Source organism: Schistocerca americana, chromosome 4, assembly GCF_021461395.2.
Source record: "Schistocerca americana isolate TAMUIC-IGC-003095 chromosome 4, iqSchAmer2.1, whole genome shotgun sequence".
Classification (NCBI taxonomy): Eukaryota; Metazoa; Arthropoda; class Insecta; order Orthoptera; family Acrididae; genus Schistocerca; species Schistocerca americana.
Genome location: NC_060122.1, coordinates 207,463,894 through 207,476,855, shown reverse-complemented (window position 1 = coordinate 207,476,855; position 12,962 = coordinate 207,463,894).

Sequence of the window (12,962 nt, the reverse complement as noted above, 5' to 3'; positions counted from 1 at the left end):
TTCTTCTTTAACCAAGGCTGTATTTGAGAGATTATTCCATTGCATACTGCTACACCGGTACGACGTTCAGAGACGTTTCACAATGGTACTCGTTCAAAAACATGCATCTGTTCATTTCTGTCAAATTCTTATTCTTGTACGAGCACACACAGACACACAGAAATTGCATTTTTATAGTCTTCATCCATGTTGGAGGCAGTATTCGAAGCAAAACATCAGATTATGGAGTTGAGACCAGTAAGTTGAGAATAATTCATCATAAGTACATCCATCCCGTAGGACGTTCTACACGATACTTCCTGACAGATTAAAACCGTGTACAGGAACGGGTCTCAAACTCAAAACCTTGCGTGTCGCGGGAGATGCTGTTATCGTCTGAGCTGTCCAGGCACAATCCCGAATCCGCCGTCATAGCTTTACATCTAGCCCTAATTCCATTCTACTTTCCAAACCGGTCAACAATTTGTTCACAGCTGTTACTATTTTTGTAGGCGTTTAAGTTAACACTGCACTGTCTGCCTAACTACAGTCCAATATTCAGCTCCCATGTTGTTACAAATATACTTCTAGAACCTTAAATAAACTGTTCCCACGCTTGTTAGGCAGTGTTAGGCTATCCGTAAATCGACATCCCTGAACCGGCAATCTTGAATTCATCTAGAAAATTTCTTTTACCCGATGCTTTTGGTGACTACACCGCTACAATTTTTGGAGATTTATTTATGGAAGGTTAGGCACAAAGTTTCTGTCTTATAATCAGAGCAATTCCTCAACAGCATGCGAATTTAGCTTCCATCTCCTCCTTCTCGGCTTGTAGTTCTTTAATTCGAAGACATACATCTTACATTTTAAAACATCAAATTGTCCTGACTAAAATCTGTTCAAAGCTAGATCCGTGCTTTTGGTGTTACCTGCTGTCTTTAAGGTGTGAAGCACAACTGGCGTCACGTCCCGTATGTCTGTTACTGAGGCAATATTATGTGAGATTATTAGATTACAAACGAGCTTTCACAACGACTTCCACCCTGCTGATTTACAAACAGAAGGAGATTCCATAAGTTAATTCGACGAATTCCCTTGAATAGAAGGTCCTGCATTTTGTTATTTTACCGCTTCATGGAGTGATCTCTTGATTGTCCACAAGGTGATACTACAACGTTATCAACGAAATTAGTTTACTACTCCATGTCTACAAGACATTTATAATACATAATTTATATATTGCATAAAAGTAATTTGTCTCGGTGGTGGGTTTTTTAATTGCTTGCTAATGGTAAATCAGATTTTTGTGGAATTTGGCAAGTCTATAATTTTTGCATGTAAATATGTATACTTCGTAGGATTTAATCAATGTAATGAAGAATGTGTTGTACTGGCCATCCTTGGAATGAGCCGGGAGTTTGGTCTCACATAGAGAAACACGCTAACAAACGACAGGACATTGCATGGCCTAATGACAGAAATGTAGTGGACTAGTGATTCTGTTCGTATAATATGATTTTTTTAAATGGATTATAATTTAATTTTCTCTGATTGCACTCTTTTAATATCGTATGTAATTTATATCCATGTATTGTGGCGAGAGAATAATATCAGTTCAGATGTAAATCATCGGTTTTGAACCTGCTATCTCAACAATATCAAGTAGGGTTCAGGTACACCTATTGTTGTAATCGCTGATATCATTTCTTTTACGTTTGAAGTACGAAATTACTCCTTGGTTCAGACACGGTCTGCTGCTTTGCATGTTTATTCAGGTCAGACAGTAATATGGTAAAATAACTGCCTGTAAATGCTCTGTGAACTGGGAACCAGAAACCGCAGTGATCTCGTTTGTTTCATTTTTTCAGCTCCGATTTTATCACTTCCATAAACAAATTTTTCTTGCTATCTTCCGCAATTCCATCACCATTTACTCATAACGCCACACACACATAAATACAAAATTCACATAAGTGTCAATTATGCTTGATTGTCTACTAGAGCTGCTGAAGTTAGTGAGTCGATTACTTGAATTCTGTTAATTTAATGAGCACCTAGGTAACTTCTACGCTCTTAAGGACAATGTGGACAGCTGGTCAAAACATGCACACTATTCCAGAAATTGTAACTTTATTTTTTGTTTACAAGAAAATCTTACTGTGGATGTTATTGGGGTTATAAGATACGGGTGGCTTTATTCGATGGCTTATGTACTACTCCAAAAGTTTGGTTTTGTGCTGAGGAGATTTTCGTCTTGTAATTTAGGAAGGCTCAGAAAATGTGTTAAGTATGGGCCCTTATTAAGTGTAATTAGGAGGCACGTAGTCTTGTGCAGTAACTGCAGTCAATTATGGAAGTATTTTGTTACATTTGGACAAATATGTTATTTAGAGTCAGTTTCCGTACCCACTGTACATTTATTGCGAATTTATTGCAGTTGCAGAAGTTCACAGAAATAAGGTGTGCTTAATTCACCAAAGGACTTTTCAAATCATAGGCCACAAACAACATGGCACAACATCTAACCGTAGGTGGAAATTCTTCTAGCGTTTTCAGTGGAATGCATTGCAGCATCCGGACGTTTCCGACCCTTTTTCACAGAAATTAAAAGATTTTCTTGAACAGTGTTATGTCATACTATTAGAATTTAATATATCCGATATTATGTAATCAAACTATAGCAGAAACTGATAGCAACTGCTCCAGCATTCGTAATACCCAAATGTTTACGCCAGCTATTAAGTAACGAAATCTCGGTCCATAACTAATACAATCCTTTCGAATTTAAAACTGCTGTACGGCAGTATACTACTTAAACTTCCAAGCTAAGCACCCAATACTATGCACGATTATTTTCCAGTTCTATATCAAATGAATTACTTCGAAGCTTGGTCTCCGTGTTCTTTCCCGTATATCCTGAATTTATGGTGAATGTCGCACCTAACTACTACAGACATTTTGAAACAATCAGTTTCGTGTTTTACATTCTTCAGTCTGGAGAACCATACCTTACGTGTGTTTTGCCCAATGTGTCACGCAACACCGGATTCTAATAATAAGACAATAATTTACCGTTTTTCAACATGATGTGTATTTCACTAAAGGACCTTCATATTACAGCTATTTCAGGCTATAAGAAAGAAATACCATTTGGAGTAACGCACAGAATGCAGCTGTGTCTACACCGGAAAGCCAATGATTGCACGAATTTTTGTCCAATGCTTTCCTGAAACTAGCAGGAAATATGATCTTTTCGTTCGAAACCACCGTTTCTTAGTTGTTCGTATGATCTCTGAAACGCTTTTCCCGGCCTCCCTCTTACTGTGTCACTCTGTTTACTGTCTGAATAAACGTAAATTTTTATTGTCGTTCGTGTTCTTTGAAATGGAAAGAGCACACCTCAAAATAAGAAATTACAAATACGATTTGTACAGAAACGAAAATGCAAATAAACATGTTAAATTCTATAAATTGTTACTGTCATTGTTTTCTTGTTCCCTTCATGTATACACCTGACACGAATCAATTCAGAGTTGAGCTGTCGTACCTGGAAAGGTCAATATCACATTTAACACGACTTTATCCTTAAAATCGTCTCTGCAAAACCGAACAGTTAAAAATCATACTCCTAGAGTTATTGATTGTGCCTACTGAATACAAACCACTATAGAATTATGATCTCTGTTTCGACTTTGTGTAATATCATATTAAAGAGATTGGTATAGGCTTCTTGTAAGTTTTATGTATCCTGTTATTTTTCTGGATCATAAAATCTATAATCATGCAGTTTTTGCAAGGAAGAAATCATAGTCTCTACAACTATCTACACTTTATGTATATTAACCCAGTTTTCTACTTCAGATGTCCAATTAATTTCTAGCTAATTTCTAAAGCTCAACAGTTAGTTATTTTCTAAATTTTAATTCTTAATCTCCTGCTGTTTGCGAATAAGATGAAATACGTGCACAAACATGCGTCAGAGCATTGCACGTAGAGAAAGTCTAGCCTAACGTTAAAAATGTTCTATAAGCTAGTATCATCATCATTAACAGACAAAGCAGCCACTATTTTACACCACTGCTTCAGACAACACAGATCTGAATTAAAATCACGTCTTGTATTTTGCTGCAGAGAATCACAGCATACTAAACAAATGGGAAGGCGAAAATCAATAATACAGGTACAGAGAGAACATTAGAAAAATAGGAAGGCTTGTTTTAATAATAAAAACATCGTATTCCATTTATATCATTGAAGCTAATGTACCAAGGAGTTCACAATCTGATGAAGTAGTAAAATATCTCTAACCTTCAGAAGCTGATAAATTGCAGTAAATCCCTCAAGATAATGATAACGACATTAATTCATAAGTAGGATTAAAACTACCGAAAGCGCCTGCAGAAGGAAACTTCAAATATATAGAAAGAAATGGAACAGATCACACTTCAGTAGAATTTACTAGCAGATAAAACATATTTGGTCTAAATACATGTATTCATATGAAGTCTTAGAAAATCGACTTGACAGGAATCGAACAGAACTAAAATAAGGTTGACCGTATTTTGAATAATAGTAAATAGATTTGTTTCCTCCTTACTAATGGAATACTTTTTCTCTCTATTTTTAATTTATTAGCAAATGTCATGCCCAAGTTCGATTCATAACTTAAACTCTTCATCTTTTTCTCCTTCTTCCTCAGCGTTTGTCCCACAATGCAACGAGGTCTGTTCTTTTCTCTCTCTCTCTCTCTCTCTCTCTCTCTCTCTCTCTCTCTCTCTCTCTTTCTCACCTTGACGTGGTCTTACGCTTCGTCAAAGTGGAAATTTATATGGCGGGTATCTAGAAAACATTGCATCGATCTCCCAATATGTCGTTTGTCATCGACTTTCAAAGAAGAACCGCGTTTTGATATTGTATCTTCGTCTGCTCGAAGAAAGTGTCCGTAGCACCACAGACGGCTTTCCCTGATCTTTTCAAGAATAGGTGCCAGTCCGTACCGCTTGCGGTCTTGAAGTGACAGGCCAGACATTCAACGAAGCATTTCGGATTCCATTACTATAAGTGGTTGCTCCGCTTCTTTTATTGTCGGCCGCCGTTCTGCACCGTGAAAAGCAACTAGGCGGAGTGTATTATATACCTGAATCAGTCCGGTACCTTACTACAAAGCACATCACTCATGGTCCGTCGTTTAAGCCGTGTACTGCAAAAGTGATATGTGATTGCAGAACGAATGGGCGAACGGCAGCGAGTTTTCAGCTAAATTATTTTAAGACGTTAGTCTTTTGAAAATTTATACGATCGAGCTTGATTGTGTCTGTACTATTTATATCCATGGATAAGTAATCAGTTTTTTTCTTATAGCGGCGTAGGCCGGAGGAGTTCAAGGCTGTTCTATTACGCCTGGTCGTATCGTTGAAGGTCGTTCTGGTCTTCAGTAGCCAGAAGAGCATTATCAGTTTGCAGCAGGATCCAAGACGACAACTACTGAAAGTCTGTGGTGACTTTATCCCATTATTATTATGAACAGAATGTGATGGTCACCTACAAGGACAAGAAACGCAAATGATGCTCCAACAGCAGAATGTACTCGACCTTTGCCATTGTTCCAGAGCGGCCAGACTCATTCATGTAGTTCTTTAGGTATTTCACACTTTCGGACGGCAAACCGCATGAGATTTCGTGGTAACCAAAGACCAGCTTCAGGAAAACAAGATGTTTTGACGACTCACGGTGTTTATTTCCGATAAGCCAGTCGTTCTGCAATTGTCGGAAGGACAGACTCAGCATACAGGAAAGTCAAAACAACCTTTGGTGACATTAAAAGCAACGGTGGTGACATTAAGAGTGCAACGGGAATTCCACTGTTAAATGCAGAGGAGAGAGCAGATAGGTGGAAAGAATACATTGAAAGCCTCTATGAGGGTGAAGATTTGTCTGATGTGATAGAAGAAGAAACAGGAGTCTATTTAGAAGAGATAGGGGATCCAGTATTAGAATCGGAATTTAAAAGAGCTTTGGAGGACTTACGGTCAAATAAGGCAGAAGGGATAGATAACATTCCATCAGAATTTCTAAAATCATTGGGGGAAGTGGCAACAAACCACTATTTACGTTGGTGTGTAGAATATATGAGTCTGGCGACATACCATCTGACTTTCGGAAAAGCATCATCCACACAATTCCGAAGACGGAAAGAGCTGACAAGTGCGAGTATTATCGCACAATCAGCTTAACAGCTCATGCATCGCAGCTGCTTACAGGAATAATATACAGAAGAATGGAAAAGAAAATTGAGAATACGCTAGGTGACGATCAGTTTGGCTTTAGGAAAAGTAAAGGGACGAGGGAGGCAATTCTGACGTTACGGCTAATAATGGAAGCAAGGCTAAAGAAAAATCAAGACACTTTCATAGGATTTGTCGACCTGGAAAAAGCGTTCGACAATATAAAATGGTGCAAGCTGTTGGAGATTCTGAAAAAAGTAGGGGTAAGCTATAGGGAGAGACGGGTCATATACAATATGTACAACAACCAAGAGGGAATAATAAGAGTGGACGATCAAGAACGAAGTGCTCGTATTAAGAAGGGTGTAAGACAAGGCTGTAGCCTTTCGCCCCTGCTCTTCAATCTGTACATCGAGGAAGCAATGATGGAAATAAAAGAAAGGTTCAGGAGTGGAATTAAAATACAAGGTGAAAGGATATCAATGATACGATTCGCGGATGACATTGCTATCCTGAGTGAAAGTGAAGAAGAATTAAATGATCTGCTGAACGGAATGAACGGTCTAATGAGTACACAGTATGGTTTGAGAGTAAATCGGAGAAAGACGAAGGTAATGAGAATAGTAGAAATGAGAACAGCGAGAAACTTAACATCAGGATTGATGGTCACGAAGTCAATGAAGTTAAGGAATTCTGCTACCTAGGCAGTAAAATAACCAATGACGGACGAAGCAAGGAGGACATCAAAAGCAGACTCTCTATGGCAAAAAAGGCATTTCTGGCCAAGAGAAGTCTACTAATATCAAATACCGGCCTTAATTTGAGGAAGAAATTTCTGAGGATGTACGTCTGGAGTACAGCATTGTATGGTAGCGAAACATGGACTGTGGGAAAACCGGAAGAGAAGAGAATCGAAGCAAAGGTAAGGAATGAGGAGGTTCTACGCAGAATCGGAGAGGAAAGGAATATGTGGAAAACACTGATAAGGAGAAGGGACAGGATGATAGGACATCTGGTAAGACATGAGGGAATGAGTTCCATGGTACTAGAGGGAGCTGTAGAGGTCAAAAACTGTAGAGGAAGACAGAGATTGGAATACGTCAAGCAAATAATTGAGGACGTAGGTTGCAAGTGCTACTCTGAGATGAAGAGGTTAGCACAGGAAAGGAATTCGTGGCGGGCCGCATCAAACCAGTCAGTAGACTGACGACCAAAAAAAAAAAAAAAGCCAAGCAAGTTGCGTGGACAGCAGAGGCGGTCGCCCCGCCTTTCCGAAGCCACACTGATTGTCCGTAATACTGACAAGCCAGGGTGCTCTGCCGTTTGTGATCCGCTCTAAGATCATCAGTGTATGTGACAGGAGGGGTACAGGTCAGTATTTTCAGTAGTTTCAACATTCAGCTTGACTCCCCTTCTGTTTCCAAATTGGCACTGCGTAATCAATATCCGTTCGGTTGGTACGTTCTTCTCTTCAGTGCTCTTGTAGAGGAAACATTGACATGCTTTCAGAGTTCTGCTAGCACATCATCGAGCCCAGTCGCTTCCCATGTTTAATCTCTCCTGTGGCTTTTAGAATTCCAGATTTGATGTGTGACATGATGAATCTTTGATCGGGAGTCAACTATTGTACTAGGGGATGTGCGACGTAGAAGACATTCGAAATACATTTGCCAGTGCTATTTTGGTCTCCGACGGCAGAGAATTCCTCTATGTCTGCTGTGCACTTACACCACTCCTTTGCTAGGCGGTAGATATCACGCTCGCCAGCCAGTTATGTCGAACCTTTCATAGGTCTCTTTGTAATGATCTGATTTGACTGCTGCAAATTTCTTTGTTGTTTTGGAAGCGAGGAAGTTATTATAGTATTCCTTTTTTGGTCTCACTTTGTTCTTAATACACAAATAAAAAAAAAGTGTTTCCATCACTTCAGTTCCGAGAGTTCCGGGACCTGTACAGAAAATTAAAATACAGATCAACATAAACATCATTTCCGCCCTTTTTATTGTTCATGAAAACCACACATTGCATGTTGTACCACCATACAGGTAATCCTTCAGAGATGGGGGTCCAGATTGCTGTACAAACCGGTACCTCTTAATCCCATAGCATGTCCTCTTGCATTGATGCATGCCTGTATTCGTCGTGGCATACTATCCACAAGTTCATCAAGGCGCTGTTGGTCCAGATTGTCCCACTCCTCAACTGTGATTCGGTCTAGATCCCTCAGAGTGTTTGGCGGGTCACGTCGTCCATAAACAGCCCATTTAAAGCTATCCCAGGCATGTTCGATAGGCTTCATGTCTGGAGAACATGCTGACCATTAGTCGAGCGCTATCGTTATCCTGAAGGAAGTCATTCACAAAATGTGCACGATGGGGGCGCGAATTGTTGTACATGATGACCAATGCATCGCCAATATGCTGCCGATATGGTTGCACTATCGGTCGGAAGATGGCATTCACATATTGTACAGTTGTTACGGCGCCTTCTTTGACCAACCCGCGGCGTACGTCGACTCCACATAGTGCTACCCCAAAACAGCAGGGAACCTTCACCTTGCTACACTCGCTGGGCAGAGTATCTAAGGCTTTCAATTTGACTGGGTTGGCTCCAAACACGTCTCCGACGATTGTTTGGTTGAAGGCATATGCGACACTCAACGGTGAAGAGAACGTGATGCCAATCTTGATCGGTTCATTCGGCACGTTGTTGGGCCCACCTGTACCGCGCTGCATCGTGTCGTGGTTGCAAAGATGGACCTCGCGATGGACGTCGGGAGTGAAGCTGCATATCATACAGCTTCTTCCACACAGTTTGAGTCGTAACACGACGTCCTTTGGCTGTACAAAAAGTATTATTCAACATGGTACCGTTGCTGTCAGGGTTCCTCTGAGCCATAGCCCGTAGGCAGCGGTCGTCCACTCCAGTAGTAGCCCTGTTCGGCCTGAGCGATGCAGGTGATTGACAGTTCCTGTCTCTCTGTATCTCCTCCATGTCCTAACAACATCGCTTTGGTGTACTTTGACACGCCTGGACACTTCCCTTGTTGAGAGTCCTTCCTGGCACAAAGTAACAAAGCGGACGCGATTGAAACGCGGTGTTGGCCGTCTAAGCATGTTTGAACTACAAACAACACGAGCCGTGTACCTCCTTCCTGGTGGAATGACTGGAACTGATCGACTGTCAGACCCCCTCTGCCTAATAGGGCTGTTTATGCATGGTTGTTTACATCTCTGGGCGGGTTTAGTGCCATCTCTGAGCAGTCAAAGGGACTGTGTCTGTGATACAATATCGACAGTCAACGTCTATCTTCAGGAGTTCTGGAAACAGGGGTGATGCAAAAATTTTTGTTGTTGTATGTATCTCTTTTCCACAACCACGCCCCACGAACTATTTTACAGCGCTCAGGTTTGGACATACCTATCTGTTCATGGGCAACTGCTTGAACGTTTCTAGTACAGACCATGGCAGTAATAGCTGGAAGAGCGGCGTTTGAGATGACGCCTTTGTCACTTACCTCGAACTACAGCCATTTTATCCATGCTGGACCATTTCGTTCTCCCTTTCTTCTCGTCGTTATTTTGGTGCCCATTCGGAGTGCAAGTGGGTGGTGTTGAGAAGCCCTTGTTTTATAAGGTATGGTATTCGCAGCTATGTCTATCTTACATTACTTAGACTGTGCGACTCAGATGTGACACATATCAGTGCATTAGTCATAGGTAATATAAGTTACCTTCAAAAACATAAATCATAACGAATTAATGAGTAATAAATGAAAATCCCTATTTATGTTTGTGTAGAACATAAGCAACGTAGTACTTTCATTTGTTGTAATGTTGTCCTACCACGAATCGGCGGAAGACTCAGTTAACATAAAGGTATGATTACAAAAATGGCTTGCACAAGATGGGTCTGACGAAAGCATTAAAACATATTCAAAAATTAGCTTGTCTGTGTAGCACGAAAGCGTATCTGGAAACTAGTTAGAGGAGAGACATATTTGTTTTCAATCACAAACACCTTCAGCGAAGACAGTACATGTATTTTATATGCCTTTCTACTTGAGAATGTTTGGGGTACCAAGCTTTTGTGGAAGAAGGGGAGATGGACTGTCCGATGTGCAATAGGGTAAGTGGCATAGAAACGTGAGTTATGTTTGAGAACGAATTAGAACAAGATTCCAATACAACTATAGTGTAATAAAGTTTGTACTGTGGTTGTAATGTATATTTCTGTATGTAGGCGTTGTTGTCGTTGTTATTTGTTGTTGTGGTCTTCAGAGTGAACACTAGCTTTACATAGTACCTGAGCGAGGTGGCGCAGTGGTTAGCACACTGGCCTCGCATTCTGGAGGACGACCGTTCAAATCTCCGTCCGCCCGTTAGGATTTAGGTTTCCCGTTACTTCCCTACTTCCATTGAAGACAAACACCAGGACAGTTCCTTTTAAAGCGGCAGGGTGGATCTCCTTTCCAATCCTTCGTTAATCGAAGCGAGTGCCCCGCCCCTTATGAACTCGCATTCAGTGATACATTAAACCATAATCATTCCTTCGGCACAGCTCTCCATTCTAATCGATTCTGTCTCAGCCTCTTTAACTTTGTGTAACTTCTGACCCTACATACCCTTCAACATGCTTCCTGTAGCCTTTGACTCGGTCTCCCTCACTAATTTTAAATCGACACTTCCTTCCGTCCCCTAAAGGATTACTTTTTGATGCTTCTTGATACATCCAACCACCGAGCCCGGCTTTTGTCAAGCTGTCCCATAAAATGCTTTTCTCTCCATTTGGTCCAGTAAGAGGCGCAGGCAGTGCCTAATCTCCTTTTGCTGTTCAGTGTTATCTTTCATCAGTTTCAGCGTTCGTCTATTCGTCTCGTCCTTGCTATTTTAGCATTTTGTGGTGATGGATTATAGTTGCGAGTTATACCTCCGCCACCATTAAGGTGTATTTACGGACTTTAAGCAATCCTATCTAGTGAGTCCGCACCATCCATGAGGTCGAAGAACAACACATTTTATTTTTGTACAGATTTCTGCTGCACTACTGCTTTATTTATTTGTAGTAATTACGTGGTTACACGAAGATCTTGTTTCGGCGTTTTGCCATTATCAGGCGTACCTGTGCAGATAGTGGAATGAGCGTAATATTGTTTCTTACGTCTGTGTTGGTTACTACGTCTACGTACGGCACATTATCCTTACGTATCAGCTGGAATGACGTGATCCACACTGCATCTTGGAGCGTCGGTATTCGCTGTCTTCCTGTTATATTATGATCGCGGTATTTTTATACACTTTAAGTGAGAGATTTTCAATACAGAAAACGCACTAAAACTTCTACACAAAGTACCTAAAGGACATAAAAAGAACATTTTAGAGGAAATGAAAACGTGCACTATATAGGGAAACGCCCAAAGGATATCGTTAATGAAGAAATAGATTTTAAATATAAAAAATACCCCTAAAATTTTACTGACATTATAATATAGAAAGTGTAAAAAAAACAGGTAAATCATCACGTCACCCACAAAACAATAAAACATTCATTATTTAAGTAAAACCGCAAAATACCCTTTCTGAAAATTAAACTTCACCATTGAGTTTCCACGAAGTATAATTTCCGAGATACAATTTCCGCTATGGTCAGAGCTGCCAGAGAGGACTTTACGGAAATAATACAATTAAAATACACAGAAATAACACGATCGTAACAGGAAGACAGCCGGTACCTATTCTCCAAGATGCAATATGAACCACGTCATACCAGCTAAGACGTAAGCATAATGGGGCCTACATAGGCGCAGTAAGTAACATAGACGTGAGAAACAATAGTGTAAGTATATACGCCACCTGCGCAGATACGATTAATGGCGAACCGCCGAAACGAATTAGTCGTGCAACCTTGCAATTACTACGAGTAAATAAAACAACAGCGCAGCTGACACGTGTACCAAAAATAAAATTATTATCGAATTGGGTGTTTGTTCTTAATGTTTGTTATTCATTTACTCTTCAGTATTTCAGTCGAGTTTAGTATCAAAGATGTTGAGTAATTTTTGAGACATCGTATTGCAGTTAATATCAGCTGTTGATGCTTTCACTTATTCTGTTGATAATGTCAGTAGCACTCCTTACTTCCTGGAAGAGAGTTCTGCGATACCACGTCTATTTTTTAGTTTCTTCTTTTGCCCACTTTTAGGACGAATAAAGTGGTACCTTACTCATATTTCTACACTTGTGTTTGTTTAAAAAACTGAGATCGGGGACACGTTTTATTTCTTGCCTTTTATTCTGCTTACTGAAGTATCATCGAGTTCTTTAACAGTTCAGAGTTACAAGACACCGCTCGTCTACAGTTTCTTCGTAACTATGATCTAGAATAGATGCTTTATCCCTTTTATGCAACCATTCCGAATGTCACGTATTTTGTAGTAAATTAGATGTGCAGGTTGCAACTGAGTTGCTATCAATTGCATATCGCGTTATACATCTTTCCGCATAATTATCTGCGTCCCAGGGCACAATCAAGGGAAGTGCTCTGCTGAGGTTTGCACTTTCACAGCATAACTTCCATCTAACTTTGTCGTCTGATGTCGCGTGGGAATCGTAAATTTTGCTGCCTACCTACTGCGAGCCACAAATGGTACTCTCGCTGACATTATGCCACACCAAGCGGATGGCTTAAAGGGATCCTGTCTGACTTTCCCTTCTTCTGTATTCACGCACTAACATCGCGACACCTTTAGCGTTCATC